This window comes from Paramisgurnus dabryanus, chromosome 12, assembly GCF_030506205.2.
Source record: "Paramisgurnus dabryanus chromosome 12, PD_genome_1.1, whole genome shotgun sequence".
NCBI lineage: Eukaryota > Metazoa > Chordata > Actinopteri > Cypriniformes > Cobitidae > Paramisgurnus > Paramisgurnus dabryanus.
Genome location: NC_133348.1, coordinates 17,736,324 through 17,747,560, shown reverse-complemented (window position 1 = coordinate 17,747,560; position 11,237 = coordinate 17,736,324). Strand labels below are relative to the sequence as shown.

The following is an 11,237-nucleotide window of genomic DNA, read 5'->3' as shown; positions in this document are numbered from 1 at the left end:
AAAATGTAATTTTGGGGTAAACAAACACTTTCATTTTGTTTTGCTTTTCCCTGATTGATAAAAATATATTCCGTTTTTAAATGCTTTTTTATGTTTCACGATTTTCCAAGAGATGTTGTTTCTGTTTAATCATGTCAGTTGTTCAGAGGTATTTTATTATAATTCCAGTCATGCCATTTTCTCTGTTGAGTCTAATTTAATTGTTAACTGAATGACATTTCAATAAATGTATTGTGTGTAATGGCAGAAATATGAAGAAAAAGTCAACTGAATGCTTATTAAACCTGAATATTTTAGTCACAGTAAACTGTTTGCCACAGTAAATCAAACTGTTCTAGCAAGTTTCATGTTCTCGTTGTTGTTGGTGACTAGATATAGGCTATACCACAGTCAGTATTTATTTGTTTGTGTTTTTAAATAATCTAAAATACTGTAATGTAGTGTAAACAAGCTGAAAATGTGTTTAAATTAAAATGACACTATCTGTTTCTTTTTCTAAAAGTGGACAGTGCTGAAATTGGTGAGTAGCTTGTAAAACAATAATATTTAGAGACTTTGTTAAGTGTTTCTAATAAATAAAATGTGGTTTAAAGTGGCACAAGAACTAAAAAAATCAATAATTGTCCTAATAATTGTTACTAAATAGTTAATTAATTAATTCAGTTAATACTTTAGAAATTTTAAAATGGCGTTTTGATTTAGCTTATGGCTACTATTAATAACTATACATTTAATAGGCCTCCACTGAGTGACATTCTAATATTGTAATCTGTCATTTTCATTTATAGAGCCCATCACTGCTTGTTTGGTATGGAAAAAGAGGACATAGTAAGTACTTGGTACAAGTGGTGTGACTAGACACGAGATTGGGTTCACAAACAAGATTTTTACACTTTCTAAGAAATCCTCAATGATAAAATATATGATATATATGAGAAATATATGGGAAACTGAAACTACAAAATCTAAAATGTTTTAACTAACAATTATGTTGGTAATTGATAATAAAGTAATTTGATATTTTATGTAAGTGAGCAATAACCTTTCAAATTACATGATGATGCAATAATAATTGGTTCAAATAAAGTATCAAAACCAAGTAACACATGTTTTTTTTAAAACAAAAACATTATAAAGCCAGCATTATGTATTATAACAAATGTCTGCAGAGGGCGCCACCATACTCGTTATTTTTATTTTTTAGATTGAGAAAAGGCTTACTTTTGGCCTAAGAACGTTTAAATCCACTTAAACCTTTAATATTTGTCCAATTCTTTCGAAAAAAATATGTTACAGCCATTATAATTCTTGAGCAAGAACATACATTAAGGGGCGGTTTCCCGGACAGGGATACTAAAATAAATGTAAGAGCTGTCCAAACTGAAAACAACTTGCACTGACATATTTTAAAATACATCAGTGCCCTTTTGTTTTGCCTCAAAATTACTTGTGTGCATTTTAAGTAAGGCATGTTTGTTCAAACTATATTTCTAAATTAAACTAAGGTCTACTCCTGGCTTAAGCTAATCCTTGGAAACCCAAAAAAAGCACACACAGTAAAAGTCAAAATATAATGTTGCAATGTTGAAGGTTTTGCCAAACTCAACTTTATGCTAATATCAAGAGACACCATTTCACCTTCACGAGAAATCTTGTGACATTTTAATATCGCACAAGATCACTACTTGGTACCCTCAGTCTTATCTCATCTGTGCTATTCATACTGTTTCATTCTGATGTGTGTACTATTTTTTTAGAAGGAGCATCACTTGTAAACCAAAACAACATTTCAACAGAACACAATGTGAGTAAAATTATGTGCAAGTGTTTTTGTTTTGTTCAAAACTTTTTTGTTCATATTTCACTGAATTTTGTTCTGGACAGGGTGAAGAAGATCTGACTTACACTGAAGTGGAGTATTTAATGCAGTTAATCTATAAGCAAAGTGGACACAGACAGAGATGATCAAGAAACTGTATATTCTGCATGTGACGTGTTATGTCCTATAAACAAAAGATGAATAAGTTTATGTCCTAAAAAATAAATAAAAGATGCTATTCTTTAGTAAACATTAGACTACTATAATAAAGAGTCCCCCTAGTGGCCATTTTCACCAACCACAAAGTACATGTATAAATAAATGCTACTATTACAGTTTTTTCAATTGCTAACAAGCGCTTACCCATACTTTAGATACTTTTTCTAAACTCTTAACACAGACTCACACACCTACAAAACACTATTGCCCAAATGGATAATTTTCTTCTCAAAAACACATTTTGTTAAATCTATACTAACTCTTTATTTCAAAATAGAACAATGGTTGCCAAGTCCGCTTATAATACGCGACCTCAGGCTTCTTAATTTTGCAAGTTGCGTTAAAAAATCACGGGTTGCGGTTTTTTGGGCTTATTTAAAGAAATAAGGTTGCTTGTTAGGAAAATCTGTTTGCTTTACATTTATGGTTGGCGTTTTCTTAATATCCAATACATTGATTGACACTGTCTGCTCACAACTAATACACAGTAAGTGCTGTGGAGTAATTTGTAAAAACATCCCACCAAATTCGCCCCTTCTCCCCCTCATTGGAGAAAACTCACGTTCACTGCGCAGGCAGCGCCCTCGCGAGTGCTAATAACTCCGCAAAACTGTAATTTAAACTAACGTTAGCCTGGTATGATAGTCAATAGGAGACAGCTGAGGAGATGATGGACAGTGTATGGATGGACATCTTTTGTAAGGTAAATATGTAATTTTTACAATGTTGATGAATGCATATGTAATGTATAAAGCAAGTAGTCTACTAATAAGAAAACTAGATACATATGGTTCAAATGTATTTTATTAAGCTAAATATGTTACAGCTCCCATTAATGCTCAGAGCCGGATTAACGCAAAGGCAAACTAGGCATGTGCCTAGGACGCGATTGGCGGGATGGGGCCCAGACATAGGGGAAAAAAAAATGTACAAATTTCCCATCTACAATTTATTTTAATATTTATTAATTAACTAAAAATTGTGACGATGTTTATCTTAACCATAGGCTGTTAAGTTACATTACGTCACATTAACGCCAGCCCATGACTGTATTCACCTTATTCCGCCACGCCCCTTTTTAATTCTTCGCTCTTCCGCATTTTGTCAACCGACTTCCGCTGCTAATATGGCACAGTGCATTCGGTGGTTAGTTTGATGGTTAGAAGATTGTTTGTAGTTCACTATAACTTTAGCGAAATGACAAATATCGCTACTGCTGTAAATGTTTTAAACGCTCAGATAGTCTTATAATGTCCCATCAATCGTCTCGTGGTCCGGGAAACCGCACCATTGTTTTCCCATATCAGATGTAGGTTGCTTCAGGTTGAGTTGTGAAGTGTAGTTGTGGTCAGAGACGGATTGATCCTCCCATTGTGTTTCTGCATCACAGTTTAGGAACATGTTGATTGTATCATCCTCACAGTCAGGGGCGGACTGGCCATCTGGCAAACCGGGCAGTTTCCCGGTGGGCCGACGAACTTTTTGGGCCGATACATCTCATACCATCTTTGTCTTAGCAGCCCAGTTAGCGTCTTTTTTTTCTAGACAGACCGGCCCACTGACATTTAAGCAGCAGCCTATTGTTTTTTTTTTTTAAAGACATTAAGCTGGCCCAATGACTGACTAGCACAGTCATCATCCTTTCTTTTCCTGGATAGACCGGCCACTCACATTTAAGCAGGAGCCCATTGGTTATTTATTTTTTTGAATGACATTAAGCTGGCCCAATCACCGATTTGGTCTCTGTGCAAGCGAGCGTGCATCGTCGATCAGTTCACGTGTCAAAATAGAGAGAGAGAAAACGCAAGGGAGGCGCAGAAAAGCTGCGCGACAAAAAGAAGCAGGCTCTTCAGGCTGACGCTGCAAAATGTGTTAAAAAACACAAATGTTTTCTGCGGCAGCAGGACCTTCAACTCGCGTCGCTGGTGATGATGATGATGGTGGCGGTGGTGGCACTGGCAGCACCAGCACGCAAAGTGTCAGTGATGAGAGGGAGAAGTGAGTGTAGTGCCTGCGGTAAGCAGAACTGCTTTCAAAACAAAAGTTTAGATAGATACCCCTTGATAAAACTGAGTCAAAAACACAAAATATGGTTATAAAGCTGCAATAAAATAATTGCACTCTTTGCTCTGTGACTACGAGAGTGTATCTGATTTGTAGATTTTTTGTTGATTGTCTGTTTCAAAACGTATCATTTCTCTTCAAGCAAAATCAAACAATCCAGGATATCTGCTTACAGAAAAAGATATGTTTATTGTATAACAACACACTTGACAGATAATGTTAAAAATCTCTATTACTGTAATCACACAAGTTTAGTTCAGTGAATGTAGTGAATACTTTCCTGTAAGTACTGCAAGTAATAATCAGTTTTCAACATTACTGTAAGCAGCACTTGTATTTTGTAAAAAGTCAGCAATTCAATGGCCAATTTTGCCAATTGCATGAAGCTTGTTTTAGGATTCATAAGTGTGGATTATACAGTTTTATTGCATTAATAAATAACACGTTCTAGAAGTGTTTGTTGTGTCAACCCTCACTCTTTTCTACCTGCTATTAATTGGGTTTAGTGCTTTTATGGAATTGGAGTTGCTGTTGCTATACATATTTAAAGGTGTGCAAAGATGGGTGGTATTTGTAATTATACACTGCAAAAAATGATTTTCAAGAAAAAAAATCTTAGTATTTTTGTCTTGTTTTCAGTAAAAATATCTAAACATTCTTAAAATACGATGCTTTAACTTGATGAGCAAAATGACCCAAGAAAATAAGTAGTTTTTAGACCAAAAATTTTAAATGTAAGTAATTTTGTGCACAAAACAAGCAAAAAAAAAAAAAAATCTGCCAATTTAATGTTTAAGAAAAATCTTCAAAACATTTTTGCTTACCCCATTGGCAGATTTTTTGCTTGTTTTATGCACAAAATCACTTAAATTTGATATTTTTGGTCTAAAACTAGACTTATTTTCTTGGGTCATTTTGTTCTTCAAGAAAAAGCATCTTAATTTTAGAATTGTTTGATATTTTTACTGAAATTTTTTTTTTCTTGAAAATATTTTTTTGCAGTATATGTAGTGTGGGCCGGTTTGGGCCAAAATGCCAGGGCCGAATTTTTGTCCCAGTCCAGCCCTGCTCACAGTTGTCCATTGCATCAATAAACATCAATGCATCTGTGAAAATAATATAACTGTTTTGCCCTCACAATGGCGTCACTTTTCCCAAAGTTAGACAGACAGATAAACTCTTTCCAACACATACGCTTGTGGGAGAATGCTGCTTTATTCCACACCACGATGAATATGTCGAAAAACAGAGTGAAACTACAGAAAGGAGATGTAAATACAATAGAACTACTTAGTTATCTCCAAAAACAACACTAACATGAATTCATAGTATATAGTTGTAAAATATCTGAAATTCCACATTACTTAGCTTTATAAATAGTAACTTTAACAAACTGAATAAAAATTAATCACAAACTTACAGACAATGCTTTCTACAGAGGATCACAAAATCAATGCTGCTTCAAGCTCCTTCTGTGTTGTTCTACATTTGATTGATGCAATTAACTGAATTTAACTGTCCATCCTTAACTGTATTTTTTAAAGAAAGCTACTATGTATTAGTATTAAATCAATAGCAAATATTAAAGATTAATGAATGATCCAGAACACTCACCGCCTGGCATCCGTAGGATGTCATCATTGAACACGACACCTCTTATTCCATCTTTGACGGCAGGAGAAGGACTGTGTCGGAGATGGGACGTAAGTAGACCTTTGGTATTCCATCTTTTATTGTCTTAACTTCAACCTTCCTGACTCTTCCATCATTACCTGGGAAACTATTTTGTATAATGCCCATGGGCCAGTCATTTCTTTGAACTTGACCTTCCTTGAGGAGGACTAGTTCTCCAGGTTGAAGGTTACGTTCTTCTCTTTGCCACTTTCTCCGATTTTGAAGAGTGCTTAAATACTCCCTTCTCCATCGATGCCAAAAGGTGTTGGCCAAACTTTGAACTTGTCTCCACTGGCAAACGTAGAGGTTCCTTTCATTGAAGTTGCCATTTGGAGGTGGAAGTGTGCCAGTCTTTTGTGTGAGAAGTGTTGCTGGGGATAGGATGAGTGGATTGTTTGGATCCGTTGATACTGGTGTTAATGGACGAGCATTTACAATAGCTGAAACCTCTGCCATGAATGTGATGAGGACTTCATGGGTAAATTTTACTTGACTGATATTCATTAACATAGCATCAAGGATCCGCCTGGTGATGCCTATCATGCGTTCCCAGCTGCCTCCCATGTGTGATGAGTGTGGTGGGTTGAAACTCCAAGTGCAGCCATTTAAAGATCTACCTTTAATGATTACAGGTGCTACAAATCTAAATGGATCAAATAGACTGTTCACTGTAGACAAGATTCCACGTCTTGTGTAAGGTTTCTCATCATCTGGTACCTGAAAGGTGAAGTTGTCTTTTGAAACATCCCAGCCAACCCCTAAGCTTCTCTGCATATGAGGAAGGTCAACAGCAAGGTTTAAGTCCTTCAGGTTCTCTGCTAAATCGTCCAGAGGGAATGCTCTCATTACTTCAATTTTGTTTGAGGCTATCTTGTGTAGGCGAAGATTTGAAGCTGCCAGAATGGCTTGGGCATTTCTAAGGAGTGTGATGGCTTCATGTTTGGTAGGTAGGGATACCAGAGCATCATCGACATAAAAGTTCCTCTCAATGAACTGTTTTACATCTGAACCATGTTCCTTCTCCCCTTCCAAGGCAGCTTTCTTGAGCCCGTACATGGCCACAGCTGGTGAGGGACTGTTGCCGAAGACATGCACTCGCATTCTGAATTCTACAACTTCATTTTCTAGGTCATTATTACGGTACCAGAGGAAACGTAAGAATTTGCGGTGGTCTTCTCTGACTACAAAGCAATGAAACATTTGCTGGATGTCGGCTGTTATGGGAACCTTTTCTTTTCTGAAGCGCAGCAACACTCCAAGCAGGCTGTTGCTTCCATGTTGGGCCCAGTAAGGAGTACACTATTCAAAGATACTCCATGATATTGAGCACTGGAATCAAAGACATCTCTAATTTGATCTGGTTTTTGTGGGTGATAGACCCCAAAGATTGGAAGGTACCAGCACTCTTCATTTTTGGAAAGAGGTGGTGCAGGTTCTGCATGCCTGTTTTCAAACATCTTAGTCATGAACTCCAGAAAATGGTCCTTCATGCGTGGGTGTTTTTTCAGTGTACGTGTGAGTGATTGGAGCCGGTTACTTGCTTGTTGTCTGTTATTAGGAAGTCTTTGACGTGGGCCGCGAAAGGGAAGTGGAGCAACCCAGCTGTTTGATTCGTCTTGATATACTTCTTTTTGCATCATCTTCAGAAAGACGAGATTTTCCATTGATGGTGCTAGTTTGTCATCATCTTTTGTGGACTGAAAGATTTCTGTTGTATTGCTCTTTGTGTGTGTTGTTGTAAATTGTAGTTTCAAAGATGGTGCCAGTGAAGTCAGATGTTCATTGTAATGGCAAAACTTCTCTTTGATTTGTATATTATTTTCACAGGGTTCCGTTTGGCTTGGGCGTCCATTCATGAAAATGCTTGTTTTGAAAGTATTAACTTTGCATGGTTTGTGGGCACCATCTAGACAAACATCTCCTATTACTACCCATCCCAAAGCTAACTTCTGAGCGAAAGGAGCATGTCGAGGACCATTGCGCTGTTCCAATACTTTGTGCACTTCAATGATGTCTCTTCCAAGAAGAAGAAGAATCTCAGCTTCAGGGTCAAGTGGAGGTATCTTATGAGCTACTGATTTCAGGTGAGCATGGTTCCAAGCAGCATCAGGAGTAGGGATTTCAGCTCTGTTGTCGGGAAGTTCATTACACTCAATAAGTGTGGGAAGTGTAAAACTGGCACCGTCATTGATTGATTCTATAATGAAACCCTTTGCTCTTCGTCCTAAGATTTCTGATGTACCTGTACATGTCTTCAGTGTGTAAGGAGATGCATGGTCAATGACATTAAATTTGTCGAAGAAGGTGGATTTTGCTAAAGACTTGTTACTCTGGTCGTCTAGAATAGCATAGGTTTTCAACTTTATTTGAGGATGATCTTTACAATATATATTAACTAGGCAGATCTTGGAGCATGATCTTCCTCTGAAACCATTACCACAGACCTTTGTGCAGCTGAATGTGGCAACAGTTGTTATGGTTTTTTCATCATCCTCCCCGCCATGGTGTATCACAGGTCTGACCATTTCATTTTTAGACCAGGGCGCTGGACCAGGATGAAGGGCTGCTATGTGTCTTTCACTGTCACATTCTGAACACTGAATGGTTGAGGTACAATTCCTGGCTTGGTGAGATGTTGAAGAGCAGCAGCGGAAACATATAGCGTGTTCCCTTAAAAAGGCTTTGCGCTCATCTATGGGTTTTTCCCTAAAGCCTCTGCATTTGTGGAGCGGGTGTGGTTTTTTATGAATTGGACACTGTTTGCTGAAGTCTTCTCCAACCAGCTTAGATTTTACTGTAGGAATTCCATGCTCTACTTCAGTCTTGTGCACAGCAACAGGTAGTCTTTTTTTCTCTGGAGGAAAACTTCTGTCCTGTGGGTTGCATTGTGTTTGGCAGATTGAATTTAAAACTGGGGTCATTTCTCATATGAGCCTCATTTCTGATGAAGGTGGAGAAAAATGAGAAGGGAGGAAAGCTGACATTGTGTTCTTGCTTATATCTAGACCCTTGTCGCATCCACTTCTCCTGGAGGGCAAATGGCAGCTTCTCAAGTATAGGGGCAATGCCTCGTGCAGTGTCCAGGTAAGACAAACCAGGTAAGTATCCATCCATTTTGGCAGATTCAATCTCTGACAGTAAATCTGCTAGTTCCCTGAGACACTGTGGGTCCCTATTAGAGATTCTAGGAAAGCAGTCAACTTTATTTAGGAGTGCTGACTCTATAGCTTCTGCAGAGCCGTAGCACTGCTCCAGTCTTTCCCAAATTCTACTGAGCCTGACGGCAGGATAGTTAATATGAACTGATCTTATTCGGCGAGCGTGTTCGGCTGATTCTGGACCAAGCCACTTAGTCAGCAAGTCGAGCTCTTCAGAAGGTTTTAAATTCAGGTCTTCTATTGCATTTGAGAATGTTGATTTCCATGCCAAGTAATTCTCTGGCTTGTCATCAAACTTTATGAGTCCAGCAGTGAGCAGGTCTCTGCGTGCTAAAAACTTGGCTAAATTTAATATCTCTGAGTTTTCAGGTTTTGCAGCATGTGGCTCATTTCCTACATCAGGTGAGTAATTCCTGTTTGAGTTACAGTTATTTGATGGGTGAGTGTAATGAACATGTTCTTCTTTGTCAGGTACTATAATAGGTCGAATACTGTCATGTGTGATCTGTGACTGAAAGAGTGGCTCACTGTATGAAGTGACATGCTGAGGTGTTTCTTGAGAATTATGAATAGACTGCCTATAAGATGGAAGAGCATTTTGCTGTTCTCTGTCAGCCGACTGATGTAGTGGTGTTTGTTTTGAAGCTTGATGATGCTTGTTTTTGTAAGCATTTTGATCCTGAACATATTCATCAGTCCGTTTAAGTGCATTGAAAGTTGAGCTCTTTTGTTTACATTCATTTTCAGATGACTTTTCTATGTCAGCTCCATCAATGGCTTCATATGCTGTAGCTTCAGCTAAGGCAGCTTCTGCCTCTTTCTCTTGCTGGAGTGCTTCTAATGTAGCCTCTAAGCGTGTCTCCTCTACCTGTAGTTGAGCTTTCTTTACTTTAATTTCAATCTCTCTTTTTGAATATGCTGCTCTCGCTCGGGCAGCTTCAGCTTTAGCTCGAGCCTCTATTGCTATAAGACTGGCTGCTGATCTTCTTGAATGTGTTGATCTTGATGAATTGTGTGAATGTGAACACACTGACCTGGTTGCAAGGCTTATGTTTTCCTTTGATAGCATTTTACTGTAGATTGTTTGAGAAGAAGGAAGATAATTGACTGTTGTTGTAATCACTGTTGAGTATGTCTTTTCACTGTTCTGCCCTCACAATGGCGTCACTTTTCCCAAAGTTAGACAGACAGATAAACTCTTTCCAACACATACGCTTGTGGGAGAATGCTGCTTTATTCCACACCACGATGAATATGTCGAAAAACAGAGTGAAACTACAGAAAGGAGATGTAAATACAATAGAACTACTTAGTTATCTCCAAAAACAACACTAACATGAATTCATAGTATATAGTTGTAAAATATCTGAAATTCCGTTACATTTGATTGATGCAATTAACTGAATTTAACTGTCCATCTGTCACAAGGTGACTTAGGGCGGAACCAAAAATGGAGAGGAGAGGTTCCGCCTGGGCAGATTTTTTTAAACGCACCCTTCACTTCCTGGTCTCCCTGGCAACACAGATCACGGGCAGATGAGAAACAGGTGGGACGAATTAAGCAGGCGACTCATGATTGGAGGAGAGAAGAGGGACAAGACCCATAAAAGATCCAAGGAAAGCCCAAACAAGGAGTCGTTGTTTCGGGCACGAGCGCCACTACTGCCTAGGGCAGACCCAAACCACACGCTCCGTCCTCGGAGGAGCCGGAGGACGCCGTTGATCCACAGAGCGCTTAAAGCGAGAGGAGAGAGTACGGCAGCCGAGAGAGGCGAAAGAGGACGGAGCTGTGAGGGAGTTAAAGGGACACTGCACCGTACTTATTATTCCTGTTGTTGGAGTGTATGGTAGCGTTGAGTTGGGCTCACCGGGTACGCTATTTTGGATTGCTGTGTTTGCTCTCTCTCTCATTTGGATTATAGACTTACATTGATGAAGATACCGAAGACCTTATAGGTAGAAGAATTAAACGAATACTGACCTTGGATGAAAGAAACGAAGGAAGGAAGGACGAACCATTGTGAGTATACGGTTGTGGAAAAGTGGTGTTGGTGGCTGAAAAACCACTCGGTCTATGCATCTGGGGTCCTAGCAGTGTGAGATCAACCTTGGAGAACGTGGGACGAAGAAAGTGCAGCAGTTGTGAGTAACGGAGTTTCCTTATGGAAGTATTGTGCATGTATTTGACCTGTATATCTCTTTGAGTGTTTCCGAAAGAGAGTGGGTGGCCCTACCCCTGAACCAGCGCGGTGGGTGAGCCGAAGAGTTTTTGTGCTGAAACAGCTCCGGTGACGAAAACAAAC

At 38.7% G+C, this 11,237-nt stretch overlaps 1 long non-coding RNA gene across 1 annotated transcript; it reads left to right on the top strand.

Annotated features, from left to right (window-relative positions):
• The first annotated feature begins 389 nt into the window (after positions 1-389).
• Positions 390-2,021, top strand: LOC135739150 (uncharacterized). Its single transcript, XR_010528839.1, has 4 exons — positions 390-520; positions 789-828; positions 1,758-1,804; positions 1,885-2,021. It is a non-coding gene; the product is annotated as an uncharacterized lncRNA (long non-coding RNA).
• Positions 2,022-11,237: the final 9,216 nt, after the last annotated feature.